The 23,717-nt window shown below is 35.0% G+C and overlaps 2 long non-coding RNA genes across 2 annotated transcripts in view; both read left to right on the top strand.

The window, feature by feature from the left end:
• The window catches only part of LOC149916031 (uncharacterized), a 293,438-nt gene that overhangs the window by 104,623 nt on the left and 165,098 nt on the right, over nucleotides 1-23,717 (top strand). The window lies entirely within an intron of this gene.
• LOC149916032 (uncharacterized) lies at nucleotides 2,468-17,082 on the top strand. Its single transcript, XR_016471145.1, has 3 exons — nucleotides 2,468-2,537; nucleotides 3,299-3,426; nucleotides 16,261-17,082. It is a non-coding gene; the product is annotated as an uncharacterized LOC149916032 (long non-coding RNA).

Genomic DNA, 23,717 nt, shown 5'->3' with positions numbered 1-23,717 from the left:
TGTGGAAAGAAATTAGTTTTAAAATACATTCATGCTACACCAACTTGGATAGAAATCAGTAAATGGAAAATGCTTCTAGAATGACACTTTAAAAGATTAATGCCTAAGTAGTAATTCTGATTTTTTTTTCCTTGTTTGGTACTTAATTGTATTAACTGGACGGTACAGTTCCTCCAAAAAAGTTCCTTCATTAGTCCGTAGTAGTGACCGTGGTGAATAATTTCTACTTTATGGATCTTTCTGTAACCTTAAATTTCTCTACGTGTTCTGACTCCATCCCTTGTTGTCAGTGCTGCATAGTACATATCCCAGACCAGGAACAATAGAGATCAAAATCTGAAGGGAATTTCCATTCAGCAGCCATGCAGGGCTGGGAAATCTGACTGAAACGTTCACAAGAATGAGGAGTAGAGGCAGTTCTGAAAAAATGACAGTCTGATAAACCCAAGTACACATAGAGATAGGATAAGGAACACAAAATCAGTTAGCTCAGCTTTCTGTATGTCTAATGTTTGAAAATTGCTACTGGGCTATGACAAGGGCATCAGCTGTGTTGGAGCAAATAGTAAATGTAACATTCAGTGAACCCTGCTTGGAGAGCTTGCTCATTTGTAGAAGGAAAACCCGTGTGGTTGCTCTTGGAGGGCATTTCCTAGCTCCAGTTTAGCTCTTATGTCTTTTCAGTTCCAAGTCTTTTTGCCCAAAACAGTCTTTGCGGTGTGTTGAGAGATCAGATTGTGTAAGCCTTGTGGAATTTTTTGTGATTAGGTAACCACTAGAGTACCTGCTTGATTAAGGAGTGTATTAGTGTCCAAAAAAGCATAGATGCAACCAGCCAAGGATGTGCAGCCATTTGTTAAATGCTGTTTTGAAGCAATAGAGAAGTAGCTGTGTAACACAGTATGAAAACTGCCTTGAAATTAAGAATCAGCTGTGTAATATCTTTCAAATCATCCTAAGAAGCAAGACCTAGTCAGTACTTGCTGCTGTTGCACCATCCAGACAATTTATTGTTAAATGCTTTACTGTCGAGAAAAATCTGTTTTTCCTAGGAGCTCTTGGTACCACTGACATTTACTCAGAGTAAATCTAACAAGGATTGGCTCAGAACAGTACAGCTTGAGAGACATGACATTTACTGCTGCCATACTTTAAGCAATATTTTGCTGATGAGGTCTTGGATATCCAATGGAATCAGTGAAATACAATTTTAAACCTAATGGGTAGTCTATTTACCTTTACACTAAGCTGTAAGAAGAAATAAATTAAGGATCTTTCCATGCTTCTTGGTGTGCACTGAGAAAATCTCATGAAGTAAATTTTACCTTAATTACCATTATCTTCAAACATGAAAGGTACAGGTTAGATTTTCCTTAAATCTGTTTTCCAGCACTTTGCTAACCGGTAGATTATACGTGATCTTTAAAGGCTGTGTGATTATTACAGAAACAGAAAATGAATTCTATTCACTTTCCGTGCCATCCATAAAAATCAGGATTTTTTTGAGTCATAAGTGACCTTTCATAGTTTTTCAGACTTCTTGAAAATTCAGCTTGAGTTATAGTCCTGCTTTGCCCGAATTTCAGTCTGGTGTTGGCTTTTTTTTGTTGTTTTTCTGTTTGTTGGTGTTTTTTTTTTTTTTTTTTTTTTTTTCCCTGTAGAATACTAGGAAATTAATTATGGAATAAAATTAATGTAGTCTAAGGGGTGTAGAACTACTTATAAATAGAATGGCTGAAGGTCTCTATGAGGAAGGATTTGTATTTCTTAGAAAAAGCTATTTCTGCACCTGTTGGTGATAGCGCAGCAGGAAAAATGATTGATATAATGCCCCAAATTTCATTTTGTTCCTGTTTGTCCAGAGTATTTCATCTTAGATGAAATCAGTGTCACAAACTGGAATTTGTGCACAGAAAGACAGCAGTGGAATTGCAAGTTGTATTGGCATGCAGCTAAAGTTCCTTACACCAGCTTTAGTAGTGCATTTGTTTTATTCCTTGGAGCCTGCTTGATGACTTGGAAGAAGTTATTTTGTGAAGACTGAGGCCAGTGAATTTGATTTCTTAATGACTTATCACAGGGTGGTATAATGTTTTATGCAGATCTTCTAAGGATGTCTGATGAAAATCTGCAGCCTGCTATGTGAGGTGATGAAATGGAATGCGTTAAGGGAGTCTTCTCTTTTCAGTGAGTAACTTTTGAGACGCTTTGAGACACAGGATGTTTTGAGGCATCCTGTTACTAAAATAAGGATCTAGTCACACATATTTGACATAGGATAAGCTTAAAATGGTGTATGGGAACTGCTGAATCACGGCCTGAACCTCTGATTGATCACCTGAGGCAAGCAATGAGTCAGCCGCAGGTGCACAGGTGAAGGCAATTCTCCTGTGCTGCTGGAAGGGGTGGAGCCAAGCTCCTAGAGCACATTTAAGAGCTGACTACGAGTGGGGAAAGATCTCTTTCTGGAGATCCCTCCTTCTGGAGTTTTCCAGTGAGCCCAGGACAAGGGAAAGCCCTCTATCTATTCTTTTGATGTAATAATCTGCTTAGCCATACTTTCTTGTATATTTCTTAATTCTATCACCTGTATTATTGATTACTCATTGATTATATAAATGGCAAACAGTGGTTTTTTAATCAAAGTGTTGTTGAGGTTAATTTCTAGTCAGCTTGTTTTAGCACCTGTATTTTTTGTCCAAAGCTTGTAATGTGCAATATGTGTCTTCAAGCTTTAAAACATTCTATGTAGCAGAGAAAATTGTTTACATGGAAATCCAAAGAAGTTTGGTATCTAAGTGAAAGGCGACCTAATTCATTTTCTGAACTTTAGAAATGTTCGAAGTTCTTATTTATTTATTTTTTCTGTAACTGGCTTACAGTGTGTTTGCCATTTGTGACTAAAATTAGTTAATGAAAGCAGTGCTTTCCATAGCATGCCTGTATTTGATTTATTACTTTATTCATGAAAACAGAAATTATCTTCAAGTAGGCATGTTTACCATAGTTCCAGTTTTGATGCATTATTTGAGAAACTTCAATGAATTCCATAAATTAATTAACTTATAAGATGGAAATATTTTTAGGTGCAACTTCCTCTATCAGCTTGGCACAATGTTTGTTTGCCTCATTTTTTAAAAAGTGTGTGCTGAAATCAAATAAAGGGAAGTTTTGATTTGCTGTGTTGGTGCGATGGAAGATTTAGGCATGAATCAAAGACAGTGTTTAGAGATTTCATTATTTAAATTGTTTTTCTTCTCTAATCCATATGCATTTTTATATTTGATGTAACTGGCAGATCCCTATGGCTGTAAGGATTAACATGGTGCTGCATACAGAAGAGTTCTTGCCGAACTGTCAGCTAAGGTTTGACACGTAAACCCCATTATAACTGATCTGTGGCCTCTCACAAGGCAGATCCTGAAGGTGAGATGGACCAATGTAACTCCCCTGAATGCAGCATGAAGCCTTTACCTTGTGCTTAACGCTCTCTGAATCTCTCATCCTGTACAAGTGATAGAATTTTCTTGTGGTAATTAGTGAATCGGGAATGAAAGGTCTTGGTGAAAGAGAGGAGGAGAATGCTAAATTGAAATGATCTCTTTAAAAGCAGCGTACTGGATAAATAATATAAACATTACTGGTGTTTGGCAAGGAATATCTTGCAGGAAATGAGATAATATAATATAATATAAAACTTTGGAATCATTTCATTTCCAATAAATGGACATTACATGAGTCTATATTTCGTTTTTTTTTCCATAAATCATTCATATGATTTATGTGAATCTTAGTATTTCTTTCTTAGTATTATTCATAAGTTCAATTATCAGCAGTGTAGTGTGTTGGAAATTAGGCATGTCTTGGTAAGATCTAATTATTTATGAGTTTATTTTGTTTTTTTTTTTTTTAAGTGTGTTGAAGTAAAGGTTAGTGTCCTTCATGGTCCAAGATAATCAAATTACACACACAATGTTATGGGAGGAACGCAATTACCAGTCATGCAAACAGAATTAAGATAAGTTGTGAAGCTTTTAGAGAGCTTTAACGTTTTATTACCATTAAGAATATTGTCATAATAGTTTATAAGCATGCATAGGGAGAAGTAAAATTATCTCTCTTCCATATGTATGGGAAAAAGCAATCTGAAGTTGCTGGGATTTTTTTGTTAGTTTGGTTTGTTTTTAAGTCATAACAAATGAGATCCTCTTGCTTTTCTAATTCTCTCTTGTTTGGAGGAGAAGTTTTGCCAAGAATATTGAATGAAAACTTAACAGTTAAGTAACAACTCAAACTCACCAATGCCCTACATAAAAGGGCTTAGAGCATTAGGCCGTTTGAGAGTAAATGGTTGCTTAATGTTCATGAAGGGTCTATTTATGTTATTCTAAAGAGAGGTTAATTTGAACAATTTTTGTGTTGCAGGATTGGGGGTTAGTACTTGTTAAAAATGACACAAAGGCACGATTAAGTAAATTAAAATCTTGGAAGAAGTTATCAGCTAGTGAAGAGAATGAAAATCTTTTATTTTGTGGAAAAGTGATAGTTCTGGGACTCTGGAAAACTCTGCCAGCTTAATAATGTGTTTGTGTATGTTTATGGTAGAGAGTGTCAGTGTGCTTGACTTACAATGAAACATCATATTTGCTTTCTTTGAAGGTTACGTCAACAAAGAAAGCATAATGCAGTTTAAATCAAGATTGTGGCAATTTATCAGAAAAGATTTTTTTTTTTCTTACTGTGCTTTGGAAATTACAAAGACCAGTTTTGATCAATAAGCTCCACTTGTAGCTATTTGGGAGTTTTCATTTTTCATCCTTTCATAGTTCAGCACCATCAAGTCTAATTAGTCAGAATGTATGCCAGTGAGCTACATCCCTCTCCCAGGATTAGGTAGATCAGTGATCCTTTTACTGCAGCAGGACATTTTGTGTTTAGTTTAGATTTTGCCTACATTCAGCATGCAAAAAAAATTCACGATGAACACAGTGCTTAGAAAATGTTTTTTTTTACTCACTTAGCTGTAGTTCTGCTGTTACCAGCAGAACAGATGCTATTACTCGTGTGCTACCTCTCACCTTCAGCATTTGCTACAGTTTCTGACTTGTCTGTTTCAGCACGTGATCACATACATAAGATTTATGGCTCTCAGCTTCACTTTTTATATTTTACACTTTTTTTGGTACATGAAAAAAAATCCTCAGGTCTGGATGGAATTTGAGAACAGTTGAGCCCCATTTGTATTGAATGAAAACATCAAAATTATAAATAAACTGTGGAAGATACTGAATTTTGCCACTTGAAATTGGAATTACGTAGCACTGCAGTGGGTGGGAAGGTGAAGAGAGCCAAGCAAAACAAACTAGGGATTGTGTACTTACATCATTACAGAAACAGCAAGGCTACCAAATGTTAACTGGTATTTCCTTATTTTATATGTTTTGTAAGTAGAAAAACAGCATGCATGGGCTGTTTTGAAGGTATAAGAAAGGATAATTAATGAGATTTCATTAAGTTTTAATGATTCTCTCAGAAATACCTTTAGTTTGTTTTCCTTAGGTTTTTTGTGTTTTTTTTCTTTTCTGGTGGCCTTTGACAATTTAGGCCTCATTTTTATGGTGATGTTTGAAACTAGGATTGATTCTCCCTTATTCTCCCTCTTGAAAGAAGATAATATTGTCATTAAATTATTTCTTTTGGAATAACTGTGGTAGGTGAGTCTTTTTATACAGAAAAGAGTTATGCACTGAGACAGTAATTTGTTGTGTTCATTAGGTAACATTTATAAAGATCTCTGGAAAAGCATGACAGTCTACAGGGTAGTCTTTTTTGGGAACTCTGTTTTCTGTACAAAATCTTCAACATATTTGAGATTTGGAAAACAAAGATTACAGGAACACATATAAGCCTACTTGTTGGAATCTATCTGTGAATACCTTTGAGCTGGGGTGGAGTACAGTCTTAAGTCTTTAGAAGGTTTGAGATAACATTTTTTGTATGCAAGTATTACAGACTGAATTATTCAAATGTTGAAACTGTTGAATTTCTGTAGGTCATTTTTGTCTGTTGTTTTTGTGTTTTCCATGTTAAAGAACTCATGATCCAAGTATGTATGTGACTGAGCAGCAGAAGTAACCAGTTACTGGATTGGAAATATAGTATTTCTATACAAAAAGGTAGAAATGCAGACTGTACTAGTCAACAGTGGAAAATATGAACTTTCTTAAGGTGCATGCTGACAGATATTGATGTAGCAAAGTTGTAAGTAATGGTGACTGGTTACATCCCAGTGGGACAGTACTGACAGGTAAAGATATGTGACGAATCATTTTAAATCTGCAGTAGATCAAAATAAAGCAGGTATAAAATGCCATTGTAGTTTTGTAATGCTGGAAGAAGCTGAAATTCTTGACAACAGCTGCCACTGCTGTATTGGTGTTACTTCTGAATGTCAGTCATTCTTCATTTGAAGATTGAATGACCTACTTGGAAAATCAAAGTAACCTGCTCTTGTCTTGCAGGAGGTAATGCCAATTTTTTCTCAATTGAGTTACTACCAGTTAGTAGGTTGCATATGAAACTACCACACACAGACTTTGCCCCTAGCTGTAGAACAGAAGTAAAATCCAGAGGATAACTCTGTTTAATAGTACCTTGGCAAATGTGACCATTTTTTTCAGGCTTAGAGCACTGTGTTCCAGACAGATATGATCAGCTTGTGAAAGTCTACATTAGTGACAGGAACTGCGTATTTCAAGAGGAAGAAATTGAATGACTTTTATCAGAATGTAGGATCCAGAATGATAAGAATAAAAAGATAAGGAATAGGAAAGGCTATTACCTAATGCTCTTACAATGAGGAATGCTCCCCTGGATTATTATGTTTTCTTTTAAAAGAATTATCCTAAAAATGTAGCCAGAAGTGTCAGACATCACATAAGCAAGGCTCTCAATTGCTGGTAGAGCCCAGTTGGTGTCTAAGCGAAAATACACATTTAATAATTTTTATTGCTCTCCAAAGAGATCTTCATACAGAGCTCTGACTGTCACAGGAAATCTTAGCAGCTTGCTCTAGAGAAGAAAACCTGAAATAAATACTCAGAAGTCAGAATTAATACCAGTATCAAATTACTATTTTCAAACTTGTTTTACATCTAAAATACTAGTCCCCTGAAGAATTTGGAATGGGAGTAAGGATTGGAGGGGATGTACATGTGAGTGAGATCACTTTACTGTGTGCAAAATAATTTAGTTGTTCTGTTTTTTTGACCATCACTATTATTTAGAGTGTAACTGAAGGAACAGCTGACTTCACTTTTCACTAATGATTTTATAAGTTTGTATCTCAAAACCGAAAAGAAGATGTAGGTAAAAGGCATAAAAGGTTAAATGGAACTAGAGTCTATGTTTCTTATTCCTACTGTCGCATCCTTTGTCTAGACTAAGATTTAATTCACCTTTGGTCAAATGGTCAGACCTTTGTGTACTGCCATTTAAAAATCAGAAGAAAGATGATAGGATTGATTGAGTTGGCTGGGTCTAGTGTGGGATTAGTTTTTATTGATTTTGATCCTCTGTAGACAGCACAAGATCTGCCAGGATTTCATGGCATAAGAGCAAGGCAGGAAATCCTGATGTTTACATTTGTGCCTTTTTCCATGCTGTATTCTTGCTGTTTGGTTATCGAGGGAACAGCATGGCAGTTCGCTATAACCTTTTTGTTGCTAACAACTTCATAACCAATGATGTCTGGAAATGATGCCAGATAGTCAAAGCTAGCTTTGGTGGTGAAGTTCTGTATCCAAAACTAGAATATATGAGTATATAATGTAGAGTAAGCAATTGTTTTTATTTGTTAACAAAATAATTTTAGAACAATATATTGAAATTGTAAATTAAACTTATGTTCAACATCCAGAGTACTTAATGTTTTATGTTGTTTTAATCATGGTCTAGTGAGCACCGAAGTAGTCAGTAGGCTGTAGGCTACTTTCATTATTTCACCACAGATCCTAGCAGTTTTTGCATTAATAAGTAAGTGTCAGATAGAAGTTCCTGCTTTCAGTTAAGTGTCACTGAGGACTTTCTGATGAATGATAATATCTGCTTTGAAGACTAAACCCGATGAAATTATGATTTGATCAGACCAGCAATGCAAAGCTGACTTTTTTTTTTTGTTGTAAATATTCTATCATGAAAACAAATGCATATTTTTTTCAAGAAATGTTGTATTTAGTAAAACTTTAGATGCAGCTAGTATGTGAGATTTTGCTGATGAATATCTTGTTCATCAACTCAATTTGCATATTGAGATGATGCTTTTTACGTACCTGAATTGTCTCCAAATAATATAGAAAGACTTTCTGTTACTTAGAGTGTAGAGGTTTGGTTTGTATTGCCAAATCAAAATGAGAAACATTTGTTAAGTAGTAAGCAGCATTTAAAAATTGCTGCCCGCGTTTATATTTAATGCTTAGTCTGAATTTTGTGATGCATTATGGTAATAAAAAATGCACCACATTTCCTCTAACAACAGTAGCCTTTGACCCTCTTGGCATCAAGAGATAATAACAAGTAAAGTAGGTAAACAACATATGCTTGCTGCATTGCCAGGCTTTCAATCAGCATCTGCTGGTAATGGAAAAAGTATTCCAAAACAGGTTTTTCTCTACTTTAAGTTGTATCTTACTTGGTGCTTCACAAGTGCTGAGTACTTCAGTTGGTTTTCTATTTGAACAAGTTTATTATTTCCACTACCTTATACAGGGGGACAAACAAATGCTGGAAACCCTTATGTTGGAGTTGTACCATCAGTGAGCTGCCATAGCAATTGCAAGATGATGGCTGCATGCTGTGGTAATATGGTGGAGAGGTTGCAGAGGCAGTACTGGAACAGATAGGTCTGGGTACAAAATCCATAGCTCTTCTGCTACTTCTCTAATTAAATGGGATTTAGAGGCTGTTTTGCAAGCCAACGCCACTAAATGTGCGTTGTTACCTAGTAACTGTCTTGCTTAGCTGTACAGGAGTGTAGCACAGCACCACATCGCTCTGTGTTAGCGTCCCCCAAGCCTCGCCTTTAATGTCAATGCTGGCATTCACACAAAACTCATAGTTCACTGTAAGAAAGTGAGTTGCATCAGAAGAGATCATTTTGACGCTGTATTTTTCTCATGAACTAGGCATCGCTGATAGTGGAAGAGGCCAGCACTAGGTACTCTTTCTCCACCCTACTACTTTCTTTTTCCTCCTGCACTTTTAAAAATCACTTTATTTCCTAAAAAAGAGTGTAACTTTTACTATTACAAAGTGAATATTGTAGCTGGTATTTACAGAACTATTAGCATATAATTCAGTATATGAAGATAATAAAAGCTTGGAATGAAGATTAAAAAAAAGGAAAAACTTGAAAATGGCCTCTTTCAGTAAAGTTTACTGTTGCAAATTTGACAGATTATCTGATTATACTAATTCATCAGAAAATTAAGTATTGAAGGCTCTCTGCCTTCCTCATTTGTAACGTGAAGAGAGTAATGAAAGCAAAGTTTTCAGCTCAGTACTGGAAGTTACAAATACTTGAAAAAATGTCATCAACCACCTGCTAGGTATTAATTAATAAGAAAAAATCTAGGGAAGTTTCTCAAGTACAGATGCATGTTAATCTGGGACTAGACTTATTACGTGTTAAAACAAATGTTACTGTTAATAGTATTAATTGCTAATTAGAAGGCCAAGCCTTGAGCAAGATATTCTTCGAGCATGTAAGAAAAAGTAACTTCAAGATTTAAAAAGAAAGAAAAGAAAGGAGAACAACTTCATGATTAAAGTGTTGTTATTACACTGCATGAGTCACCAAAATATTTTGTAAAATTATGCAGTTTCTGTAGATAAGGCCTGGAGCAGATCTCATCATAACTTGAATCAATACAGAAAATTTTTTTCAGCCACCTTTGTCACCAGCTCACAGCTTGGTGATTCTCTTAATCTTTAAAGCTTTCCAGTTCTTTCTTGTCTTACACCATGTATGCTATGCTAGTAGCGTGTCGACATTTTTATTCTCTCAACAGCAAAGGAATGTAAAAATTATATGAAAGAAAAGCTGCTAAGAGCACCTGACCTAGATTTGAATCCTCTTTAAAGCAAAATGATTAATGCTGACTTTGAAAATATCCTACATTTACTAGGTTTATAAAGTTGTTGTAATACCACTTCTGGATTGAAAGATAAACCTATGCATTAAATTAGTGCTTTAATCTCTATTATCTTAAAATAAACTTTTTTTTTAATTTCTGAAAAAGTGAAACAAACCTTAATGGTGCATTGAATGCATTGAATGCACGTTTTTATCTCCTTATCTGTATTTCTTTCAGATGGAGCCACTCTGAAATACTGTGCACTTTGTAAATGGCACAGTCATGTCTTTGTTATTCATTTGCTGTATAAGAGCAGTGCATTGAAAGTTCTGGTTGAGATAAGAAAGGTGAAAGAGACAAATTTATGAAGCCTTAGTGACCAGAGTTCGTGCCTGTGAGGGCAAACCAGATACAGAATCTTGAATGACAGCACTGGCTATTTTGGAATAGCCTCTCTTGAAGCTCTTTCGCAGGCTGTTTTTCTGCATATGGATGACTGAGACAAATGTGGTTTTTTGTTTGTTTCTTTCTTTCCTTTGGGGTTATTTTTGAGTTGTTTTGTGGTTCAGTGGTTAGACTGTTGCCTGAGAAATTTGGCTTGCCTCTGAGGAGGACTGGAGGAATGTATGCAGAAGCATAAAAAGGATCACCTGCTGGCCTTTAACATTCTGTATTAAACATGCCAATGTTAACAAATTATTGTTTATATCCCCATATTCTCACAGATAGCTGATTAATATTTTATTAACTTCATATGTAACCCGTGTATTCAAAATATTTTCTTAATATTTGGTCTTTTCTTTAAAAGAAACTGTCTCTTATCAGTCCCCATTCAGGAAAAATAAACTAGTGTGCCAGACATGTTGAGCTCCGGGTCTATTAGGATTTGCTTGCTATATGGTGTTTTCTTTAAGTCTGTTCTGATTTTTTTTTTTTTCTGCTGTGTTTTTTTCATCTTTCCTTTTGGGGACTATGTTGGAAGGATTAAGACAACATATCTAAGTATCTGTATGGAAAGATTTTGTGGTAATGTTTGCAAACAAACAAACCCAACAAAAGCAACCAAGCAACTTAGGAAAACAAGTCCTGTAGAAGAACTCTGGATACTTGTAGTTTCATGCTCAGCTTTTGAATTCATATATCTTGTTAGGCAGTTTCAGTGCTTGATTTTCTTTCACAGCAATCATTTTTGCAGTATTCACAGGTTATAAAAATAAGCTATTTGTGTAAAATGAAAAATGCCTTAGTCAATATTATGAAGCCTGTGTTGTTTGAATCATGTTTTTGCAAAAGTATTTTGAGTTACTGATGTCCAGATAGATTGCTCTATCAAGTGGAGCTTCTATTGAAAAGAGGATATGATCATGTGTGAAGACTGGATTTGAAAAGTGTGTAGTAAGTGAAGGCCGCAGTTGAATATTGAACAAAGAGTAACACACATGGAAGAAAAATCTGTCAGCAGGTTCTGAGTATGAAGATGGCCTCTCTGGTCATGGAGTTTGGGATTTCGAGTCACTGAATGCTGATAGTGTTATCTTACACTTAACTTGGCAACTACTCTTAGTCCTTCTCAGGGTTTGAGTTATAACAGCTAGTTTAGAGATAAACTAGCTTTTATGAGTATTCTGCAAGCTTTGAACAGATTGGAAGATAAGCTGTCACACAAAGATTTTATCATCATTTGCATAGGTGCATGTGTGTACATGGATGAAGTCCTTCAGTTAATGCAAATGCACAATCCTCAGCGTGACACTTCACATCTTTTCTGCTTGGGTGGAATTGATAGCCCTTATACCAGTATTAGTAACTTTTAATACTGTTCTAATTGGGTAGTTTCTGATTTTAACTGATTCCGAGCATAATGATATTATTTGTAGCCTCCTATAAAGGACACAGTAAAGAAATTAAAAAAAAAAGCCAGAGTTTCAGTTGTATAATTTCTCTACCCAGAAGAACAGGTTATAAATATTCCCCAAGAGCCAGTATTTTTTTTTCCCTGTTTCAGCTGTAAGAATTAATTTTCCAAGTTTTACTCTGATTTTACAACTCACTTTTCCTCTTCTCCACCAAGCTTAGAGACTTCGGCCCAACAATTCTTCGAGGACCTTTTATTTTTAGTGTTGCCAATACTGAAAACTGCTCATGACCTTGGGAAATGTTGTCTGTGTATTTATGATTCCTGTGCTATAGGGAATATATTGTCCTTCAGCAAGCTTTTCAGTAAGCCTCCTATGTCATTTTGGAATTTGATGCTGTTTACTTAGGGAATATCTTACACTTGGCAGGAGCAGCGCATCTTATGCTTTGAACATTACAACAGCCGTCATGGGTTTGGATGGTCTTCCTTTACTGTTGCTATCCCTTGTGAAAAGGTATCTCAAGCAAAGAATTTTTTCTTCCTTTCTTTCCTCCATGTTAGGTGTGGCAAATGCTTAAATTACAGAATTATAGTAGTGGGCCATACTGAATTCTATTGTATATTACTGAGACACATTTCAGGATACGTATGAAAATTTTAGGCAACAGAAATCTTAGAGAAGTTCCTACCAGAGATTCATACAGTCTCAACCCAAACAAAAGACCGTCATCGCCACAGGATCTTTCTGATAGTGAAAAACAGAAGACTCTAAAATTTCCGAAAAGCTATGGAAAAGAGTGGCTTGACTGTGCCACTGAACATTTAATTAAATGTCAGAATACACCAAAGTTATATACGATAAAGAGGAAATTTTCACATTATTGTATATAAACTTATGCTGAGAGTCAGTGCTTAGAATTCTTCGTAGGTGGAGAAGGAAAGTGTAGAGAACTGAGATGATGAAAACTTGCCTTTCCAGGAAATCTTTTACTCTGCCTTGTCTTTTCTTCCAGTTCATTGTGTAGTGTCTTCACAGAGTAAGTTCATGCTTATGAAAAGTAGACAAATCACCATTTAAACACAGTCATATTTTAAGTAAGTTTGATTATGTATCAAATTGCTATCATATACAGGCAGGAAGGAGGTATAGGAGGAAAAGAATGTTACCATGTTAACTGGTCTGCTTGATCCTGCAATTAATTTGAATCAACACCTTGAAATAGTTTATTGGTTCTGTATGAGTTTAAAGGATGCTTACTGTGCCTCTTGATTTTGAGCTATGAATGAATACATCAAGCTTAGTAAATCTGTTGCTGCTGAATATGTAGCAAACAAAACCATTTTTAGAATTGAAGCATTTGCTTTTAAAATATGTAACTAGCTCTAGTTGTTTCCAAACTGCATAGTTTCTGTTATCTATTTCTGTTCAACTGATAACTAATTAAGAGTTGAATGCTATTTGTATAAATTAATGTGAGATATTATAATGTTTAGCAATAATACTTTAATGAGTAAAATCTATGTTCTTAAGAATAATTCTTGAACAACATTGCGAGTTTAATTAACAATTATGTTATTCTGCCTTCTATGCTACAATAATCAATACATTACTAGTTCTGTTTGCACAGATTAAAGAAAGTAATTACAAGGGCTGCTCCCAAAGTAATGCCTCTTATTTTACAAGAGCAGTTCTGAAAGTAACGCCTTCTATTTTATTATGTTGGCTCACAATGTCAGAAATCAATGTTGGTGGTACAGCAGTAGAGGTTGAACCTTCCCACACCAATATTCTGTTATGTTTTGTTGCTGCGTAACAGATGGCAGACAGATGGCAAAAATGCAAAGCTAATGATGGTGACTGTTGAAAAATAGTGTTCTGTAGCAGAAAATTTGCTCCTATCAAATAGTGTTATTGCGCTCTTTGTATCTCTTGTAGTTTCCATGGAAATAAGTAGGGTCTATAGCTGTCATTAGAGTAATTTTTGCATTAATTTTGGTAATTAATATTCCATTTTATTTTTCTTGTTAAAGGGTAATCAATTTCTAACAAGGGACTGGATGCAGAAAAATTGCATGTGAAACTCATTTGGGAAGAACTGAGTTTGCCTGTGGTCTGTATTATACAGCAATAAAAGACAAAGTGGTGGAACTTTTTGTTCATGAAGTTCAGGAACATAAAGAAATCCTATGCTTTCTTCACACCAGCCACTTCAGCAAAGGATTGTTATGATTATAATATGATATAGCACTATCATGTAGTGTTACCATTCCAAAAGATTTTGGTCCTGTGCTTTTTCTTGGTCATCTCATTTACAGCAAATATGTTAATCACATCTATCCTGATGTCATCCTAATGGATATTTGAACGCTAAAATACATGTCCTTTTCTAAGTTCTGTTCCTACAGACTGTTTACATACAGAAATCAGAGCCCATTTCTGAATATGTATTGCCTTTTCCACAGCGCTTTACAAATAGAAATGCGAGTGCTAGTTTTGGCTGTTAAACACAACATCTATAATGTCCTTAATGGAACGTCAAGAAAAAGAAAAAAGTGGAGGTATTTGTATTGAACTACTTCCAGGAAGTACACTTTGTTCTTTGATAGGCAGGTCTAATGGGACGACTAGATAGATTTATATTGCTACGCTATATAATGAAATTTCTAAGTCTTCATTATCCGAAGAGAACTGTGATTCATGCTGGCAATTCTCAGAGAATTATAAAGCAGGAGAGAAGAATGAGCTGTTAGGTTCATGATGGCTGTTCAGTTCTCTACTTATTACATAGAAATGTGATTCTGTACTTTCTTTTGTCTTCAAGTTCTACAGGGCTGTAAACAGACAATAGCAACAGGTATGTCAGTTTGGAAAGCAGGCTTTGGCATGTCTGCATGGTTTTTTGTTTAATATATTTTCATTCAGTGTTTAACCTTTAGGAGCAAATAATAGAAAAGTGCTTTGGAGATGAAGCAGTTGTATCACGATTCACCTTTTGGTGGGGATTCTTTTATGCATGAATTTATAGAATTAGAATTAATAGATTAGGTCACACCTACTTACTATCTTGCCTACCCTTCTGCATGCTCAGAGCATCTGAGAGTAAAACTTAGCATTTAAATAAATGGTGAAGGATGTTACGAAGGTAATCTGTGGCGTTAGGACTGTTTGGTAGTACACATTCAGTACGTTTTAAAGTGGAGTTTTTGTAGATCATTTCCTTGTGACAAGAGCCTCTTACCACTGGATGGCACTATTTATTAAATTATATCACAGGTACTTGATTGCTTTAATATATGCACTTTAGATTTAGAGGACATAATAGAAGTGACATTTAGTTTATGTGTATATTCTGTCCTGCTCTTTGTAAGGAAGAGCACAAAACTTAGTGCTCAAGTGATTAATTATCCAGTGATATCATTTTAATAGCACGTGTTGTATTTAAAAGTAGGTAATGGTAGTATTTTAGATCTGCCAACTAATGCATTTTATTTTATTGGAGTTCTCATCCTAACCTCTTCAAAAGCATGTATATTTTAAGTGCATAGATGTTCTTTATTTTTTTCTATTAGAAAAGTCAACTTTCAATATAGTCTTGATATTGCTTGCTGTTGAAGTTTGTTTGTATCTTATTATTTCTTAATATAAAATGTCAGCATTCATCATTCTGTAATTTATCAGGTTTTTTTTCTTTCTTCTTAGGCAGAATGAAATTACAGGTAGTGTACAAATGTGAGCAATTCACACAATAAATATTCTGGATAAAAACAAAATGCAATCAGTTTAATTTGCTAGGAAGGAAGAATGCTGGAATGCTCTCTTCCAGTTTTTGAAAGATGATTGAGAAAGAACTTACACCATAAATAGGCAAGCCTGAACTTCATGTATAAAAACAAAATGACTGTTATAAACAATTCATTTAAGGACATGTCAAGCTTCACTGACAGGCAGCCAAGAAATAAAATTGAGTGAGGTAATTAAAGAAAAATAGACAGCTATCCCAGCATAATAATATGGCAGGGAAGTACAGAAACGTAGGGAGCATGTTGATAGTATAGGCTCTGCTTTCTTTTCCTGCCCACCTGGTGCAGTGAATGCACAATTTCTGCTGACAGATGTTAAGCACCTATATAGAAACCATGGCTTCTTTTTTGAAGTAATGGTCCTAAAGTTAATAATGATCAGGATATATCTTATGTTTTGCTGAATCTTTTGCTATGCTGAGTGTCAACTGGTGATGCCATAATCTCTGTATTTCTCTTTTCTTTCAGCTGCAAATTTTGTGGAGAACCTGCACAATGCAATGTGCATAGTGAAAATTGTCCTTCACAATGCAAGGGAAAGTAACTAAACAAATAGTGGAACTTTGTCCATACACTTCAGCCTTTTTAGTTCATGATCAGTAGACATTTGAAAGGATTTAAGCCAGCATACTGAACTAGCAGCAGCAGGGGAAGCCATGTTGGTTATATCATCTCACACAACTTGTTGCTTCTTAAAAGGAAGAAGTGTTATTTTAGAGACACTCAACAAACCAGTAGTTAGTTACCTAGATTTAAGATCTGAAGACTGAAGGAAGCATCCATGAAGTATTTCTCATGAAGTATTACATTTTTGATTGAGGCAGCTTCCTTTCTTTTCATATGATGGTCTTTTTCTTTTTTTCACCTGACCTTGCCAAGTAATAAATAGTAATGACAACCAGGTAACATTATGTTGACCAAACTTCAAGTTACTCTTTAGGGATTGAAGAAAGTTGATTATCAATACACAGAAAATAAACGAACTCCTAGCAGACTTTTGTCTTTTGTACATATACTCATACCTGTTCTTACTTGTTATCAGAAATGAAACTGTCATTTAAAACAGTTCCAGAAAATAACTGGTAAATGAGTTTAAATATGATTGTACTTCATCTGTTGCGTTACTTCTCCCCAAGACTACTTATTGAGTTGCCTTTCTTTGTTTTACTTCAGTAATCTGTACTGAATGTGCTTGCTTCTGTCTCAAGCAACACATTTGAGATTTAAGAGGCTGTGTTCTGGATGTGACACAATGACTAGACTGCGATAATACAGAATTCAAAACTGTGAAATAACTACTGATACGTATGTTTCCATTCTGTACTGCTAATAAAGTGCTGTTGTTGGGAATAGTTTCAGGTGTCTGAAAATAGCTTTATGAAACAAGATGCCTTAGTTAAGAAGGCTTTTTGTCTGCATCTTTGGTTATGTTTTTCATATCTCACAGTTTATAGTAAAAAATTGGACTCTGAACTAGGTGATTTTTTTATCACAGTGTAATGCACCTTATTACCTTAGTCTCAAAACAGGCTGCACTGTTTTCTTTATAGAACTTCCTAACTTTCATTTTCAGAACTTGGAAGGATAAAACAGGTGACCTTTAAAAAGCAAAAAGCAGTTTGCCAAGCATCTGTTAGGACATTGAGGATTCTTAGTCTCTAGATCTACGGTCAAGTCAATTTTCTTGTTATCAAAACACTGATACTTTTAGGCTGATACTGTTAAAGTGTGGGCTACTCATGCTATCTGACATTTTAACATCTGTTTGAGAAGTGGCCTGCTAAATCTGTATTTTATTTGAGAAAGTGAGTTCAATTCCATATTTCCATTCCCTTTTAACCTCTGCTAAGTCTATTCAGAGAAGGGGAGAAAAAGGTGGAAAATAAAAGGCTTTGCCCTAACACCAAACAAGCTTATTGTGCTTTTTTTCATCACCTTGTCGAGGGAATTAACTGGGGTTGCATACTATAAAGGATTCTCAAGCTTATTGGACCTTGAGAAAATTCCTTAAAACTGGTTAAATGCAAAACCAGCAAAATACAACTTTAAGACTTTATGCAATTTTAGAATACAATTTTTAATTCTAAGTTTTACCTTTAAAAACTGCTTCAAACTGCATTATAAAATCCCATCTTTATATAGTATACTTGATTGAAGTAGGAGTATCTTTAAAGATGTATGCATCCTCTGACCCAATTCATAAGAGATTATTTTAGAACATTAGGCAGAAGTCGGTGGCATCAGTAGGACAAAAAACCAAATTAATTGGATTTTGCATTACCATGCTATTAACATATTTCTTGTATCTATTCTTACACCATTGTAGTTAATTTAATGACAGTAATTTAACTATTATGAAGCATTCTTCTACCAGAGTGCCTGTTTGTTGATTTGTCTTTAATTCCATCACAGTTATTCATTAGATATCTAAGGTCATGATCCGGTGTGGTAAGGTTTGCAGTCAGTGGGAGTACTCTTATTCAAGGTTCTGCAGGATGAGATTCTTTTAAGCACCTCAAGATTGAAAAGTGTCTTTACGTATGCTCTATACAACTATATGATATTCTGGGCTTTTCTGTTTACTCACTACAGTTTTCTCAGCAAGAGAAGCAATTATTCCCATGTATATGCGTTTTAATTTTCCCAACTCTAAATTGCAGCTTTAGTGTTCAAAAATTGGTATGAACAAATGAGTGTTTAAGGAATATTTTTCCTGTGAGTTTCTTTTCTCAAAGTACTTTATTACGACTGAAGATAGTAAATGCTCTGTGCACTCCTCAGTGCTAGTTAGACTATGAAGTGGCAGTAAAAGAAGCTCAGCTGTGAACACTTTACCAAGCAGTATAAACTATTTATCTGACCTACAGCTGGTGAACATTCCTATGCACTGCAGGGGAGCCCTGGTGCCAGCCTGCAGACCCTGCAAGCACCACTTCCACCTGCAGCACCACTGCAGAATGTAATGAAGACATTACGCATTAATGAAAAGATTATACCCTGGAGCAAGAAAATGGTGAGAAAATCACTGTAGGAGCATTTTGGTTTTGCTTTGTATTTTCAATGGTGGGTTTGTTCTATTAATTAGTTGGAACGCACAGCTTTTAAATTTCCATTGCAGAAATAGCACTGTGGTTACCACAGAAGGGGAACAGACTACTTTGGCTATATTGTTTAAAAAAAGAATAGGACTGAATTGAGACACTTTCCAAAATCTTGTGATTTCGTTTCACTTCAGATTGGGCTTATCTGCAACCATCCATTCTCATTTTCTGATGATGTGTAATTTATTACAATAATATCATAATCCAGTGTTTTTTCAATGCTAGTGATCTTAGTCAAGTGGATAGGAGGGTGAAAACAGCATATTGTACGTACTTTGAGGCAGTGTTTTAAAATAAGAGCTTCTCTTTACATGAACTTCCCTCAGATGCTATACTTGAGATGCTGAGAGTTTAAGAATTTATGAGAAGTGATTACTTTGAAGGGTTTCTCATTGTTTCTGTCTGACTGGTAGGCAGCTCAGCTTCACACAGCCACTTGTTCACTTCCCTCTCTCCTTGCAGTGGGATGGGGAAGGATTGCTTTTGTTAGTGTTATAAAGTTGGTGGGTATTTGCCATCTTTACCTTTTCATTGTAAGGAGAGGAATCCAACAGTGATATTCAAGTGATTATTAGTAAAATAATTTTGTAGAATTAATACTTAAGTTGTTATCGCAGACATGCTCTACCTTTTTTTGTTCTCTCTTTCAAAAACTGATTGCTATATGTTCATAATGCTTGAGGCATGTTGTAGCAGACCCTTGAGTTTAAAAAGCTTTTGGTGCTAAGTGGAACATTTAGCCTTAAAAAGTTTCAGAAGGTTTCTCTTCTTTGTTGTTAGAGGTCAAGGAAGACAGTATCTTTGGCCTTGTAACAACTAGCATTTCTCATACAGACTCTCTAAGACAATTTGATAGCTTTCCGAGAAATAACTTTCTTTATCATTTTCTTTTACAGTGTCAAAAGGCAATTGTTCTTATTCTTCCTTCAGAGGGAAAAATAATTTAAAGCACTCTGTGGCCTTTGGAATTCCAGGATTGCATTAACGTGTGCAAAATTCTCTTGAATGGATGTTGCTTTCCCTTATCTAACTTGTAAATTTTCCAGTTGTTCCAGTGCTTGTTTCTTGTTGAGCACTTAATATAGAATTGCAAATTCTAAAAAAATCACCTATCACTTCCTTTTTTAATAGTTAATAATGCAAGATACAGAATCATAGAACTGCTTGGATTGGAAAGGGTCTTCATGATCATCTAATTCCATCCCTCCTGCTACAGTTTAAGAATAGATTCATATGTTACTCCTAATTGTGCTATCTATTTGTGTACATCTAAAAACTGACTATTGGAAAATTATTGCCTCTATGCTGCCAGCTGAATGGTTCTACCTTTTCCTTCATCGAAGTTGTGGTACTTAGTGGAGTACTCTGTGGGACAACTTAACTAATTAGCACAGCATAAACCCATGCTATTTTTTGCTGGATGTGTTCACTGTGGATTATTCACAACGGGCTGTGGAATTGCATAGCAGAAAGGAGTGACAGCTTCCCTTCTAATATTGATGGACAGTTATTTGAGTTCCTGATTCTGAAGCAGACATTCTGACACGTCAAATAGAGTAGCTAAGCAATCATAAATGTGTGTAATGCACTTTCATTGCCATGTCAGATAAAGTGACAGTAGAAGCAGAGCCTCATCTGTTTGTTGGGTAAAGATTACTTCACCCCTGAGGTACTCATTGGAGTAACCACCAGCTATGCAAGTATGTTCAATCTTTGGTTTGTCTGTTTTCAAAATTCTACAATTTTTTTAAATTCCCAGATTTCATGAAGATTAGTAGTGATATTCTGAGAATGCAGAAAGAACTTCTCAAAAATGTTTGGGAACTGGAGCTGGAGGTTTATTAAGGCATTTATCTATCCTACTGTTTTTTTTTTTTTTTTTTTTTTTCATACAGTACTTGAGAAACATTTGAAATGACAAAGCTTATGCTTGTGTAGCATGTCTAATTCTTACTGTTTTTCCAATGATGTCAGTTTGAACATACAGTATGACACGTGAATATACTCTCTCTTGCAGCAATTGCTTTAGGTTGAGTTTATCCACAACTGCTATCAAGTATTCTTTTAGTCAAAGTAATGTGAAAAAATTAGTTCTTAATTCTTCTTGAATTTTGTTTTTCAGTTTGGATCTTTTTGCTAGTACATTTCTAAGCATCCTCAGGTTTTCAGGTGTTTGATGGACTGTATTTCATTTTGAAGCTGTGCTCTTACTTATACTTCAGTTGAAACAAAATCTAAGTTTGAACTCCAGATCAAATGCAAGCACAGGTGCTACTAGTCTTCAAATGTCTGCACATCTCCATGTGCAAGGTGTTACATAACCATAACAAGCATTGAATGCACAGCTTGTAAAGGCAGAGCCTGTAACATCCAAATGAGGATTAATGAGAATAAATTGGATTTTTCAACTCATAACCATATTCATATATATATATATTGCCTGTTCAGTGAATTCAAACAAATGTTTACTGTGAAAATAAAAATAAAGTAAATCATAGTAAAATATGACAGAATTGGAACTGGAATGATCTGGCTGAATTTAGCATATTTTGAAAAGGAACGATGTGTAAGTTAGTATAAATATGTTACTTAACAAAATCACTTTTCTAATTTGTTGTCTTATATAAAAAGCATTCATCTTATGTTTTAGAGAAATACCTTTTCCTTTTCAGTACATTCAGCTAGAATATGTATTGTAGCACATAAGAGAGGAAAAAGAGTCCAAATCAGCTGTAGCTTTGTGTCTGCCTTTGAGGAATAGGCAGCTATTGATTATCTATACATCAGCTAAGTCTCTTTCTAATGCCAGGAAGTAATTGTATTATGTCTCAAAACATGCATTTAAGAGGTTATTAAAAGTTTATTCAATACTATTATGAATAATTTGTCTGACTACCACTTTGTCTTAATAACTCTTGGTTTAAATCTCTTCTACGATGAACTTTATGTACAGTATAATATAATTTCATATTTGAAGTTGTTTTAGATTGTTTTTTACATTTTCTAAGTCCGCTGTGGTGTCATTTTAATGTTATGAAGAAATACAGCACTAGCATTTCTTTGTTAAGGGTTTCAAAACCATTTATATCTGTTATCAATATGATTCCTTATTTGTCCTCCCAAATATTATGCATTCAGCATGTTTTGAAGTCACCAGCAACCCCATCCTCTAATCCAAATTTGCCAATCTCATTACGTCTGTTTCTTTCTTAAAGATTTTCATGGTTACTGTGAGTATGGACCTTTGCAGTACTTAAAACTTGGAGGAAAAAAAAAGGGGGACAATAGAAACCCCATTGATTAACTGATGAAGCAGTTACACGGTTGAGTCCTTGCTGTAGGTCCATAGATGCTATCTTCCACCTTTCAGATTGATTCCTTATTAATATACATGATATTTATGTTGCTAATAACTCAAGCATCCAATCTTAAGGCGAAGTGCTTGGAATTTTATAGATTGGGAGTTTGGTATTGAATGCTAAATGTTTTACAGAACTATTTGAACAATTTGCATTCTTTCTTGCGTGTCAGTTTATATCCCTTGTTTGATTCTGAAGAGCCAGTTCGGAAACTATCTTATTGCTCAGATTAGTATTTGTGAAGTTTTTAGGTACCTCTGAATTTTTACAGAGGACACTAACTGGTTTTCTGGTTGTTACAGAGTAAGTATAGAATGTACAACTGAATAGCGTCTGTTTGGAGTGTCCAACAGTTAGTCTGCAGTGTACATTAAAGTAGATGGCCTGTTGATAAGGTAGTTGTTAATTGAATTTATTTATTTTTATTTATTTTGCTCCTGGTTTTAGCACTGCTAAACACAAAGTTGAATGTTTGCAGCTGTATCTCCAAGCTCAGCCTCTACTGATTGCTTTTCTATTTAGGTTTAATTGTGCTTCTCCTTTTATTTAAATTGTTTTTCATGGCTTGTTTCCTATTTTAAGCATTCAGTGGCAGAATTAGCTTTCTAAGAGGCTTGTATTTTATGCTTTAGAGAAAGACTTAATACAGTATATTCCTACATGTTTTATAATGCACTGCTAAGTATGGACATGGACTAAAATCATCACAGCCCAAAGCCATGTTTCTCTTACACAAAATGAGCTATTGAAAGGACTGTAATTCCTATGATTATGTATCCATCTGTTTGTGTTATGCCTTCTCCTTAACCTTAGTCTATTACTCAACTTGCTGTCAGGCTGTGTGGTAGAAGCACTAACACAACAGTACAGAATGTAAGTGGCATTGCTCTTTTAGTAACCTTCCTGTTAACTGTCCTCTCTGAGAAGACCTTTAAGTAGGAGAGTTAAAATGCTTGTGACAGTAACCACTGAACCCTCATTAGCACTGCTAATATATCTCATGCTTGACAGTTCCTGAAGGTTTATGCTGTGTTTTTGGCCAATAACACAGTATTGTTAATAGAAGTAATAGTACTGATTTAAACACTAATCCATTTATCGTGCACTTGTATTAAAATTTCTTCAGTTCCTTGCTGGTGGAAGTTGCAACCCATAGGAGTAGTTGCTGAGGAAGTTCTTTTCAACAAAGCAAAGATACAGATTCAGTTAGCAAAAATGCAAAAAAATGCCATTCCCAAACCGTTTTATTGTATAAAGTTCAATAGTAAGCAAATCAGTTATTTAGAGCATGAGGCGCTCATGACTGCCAAAAGATAATTATACAGAAAACTTGGTGTAAATGGTATTTTCAAATACCAAATATAGGATCCCTGCAGTTTATTGCAAAAAGTGTTCATTGGTGGAAAAAAACATGTACTGTATCTTTAAGGACAAACTGATACCATTAGTTCACATTTGTTATTTA

This window comes from Phasianus colchicus, chromosome 14 (genome assembly GCF_987193195.1).
Source record: "Phasianus colchicus chromosome 14, bPhaCol1.hap1.1, whole genome shotgun sequence".
Lineage (NCBI taxonomy): Eukaryota > Metazoa > Chordata > Aves > Galliformes > Phasianidae > Phasianus > Phasianus colchicus.
The sequence above is the reverse complement of the archived record's forward strand: the minus strand, read 5'-3'. Positions and strand labels throughout refer to the sequence as shown.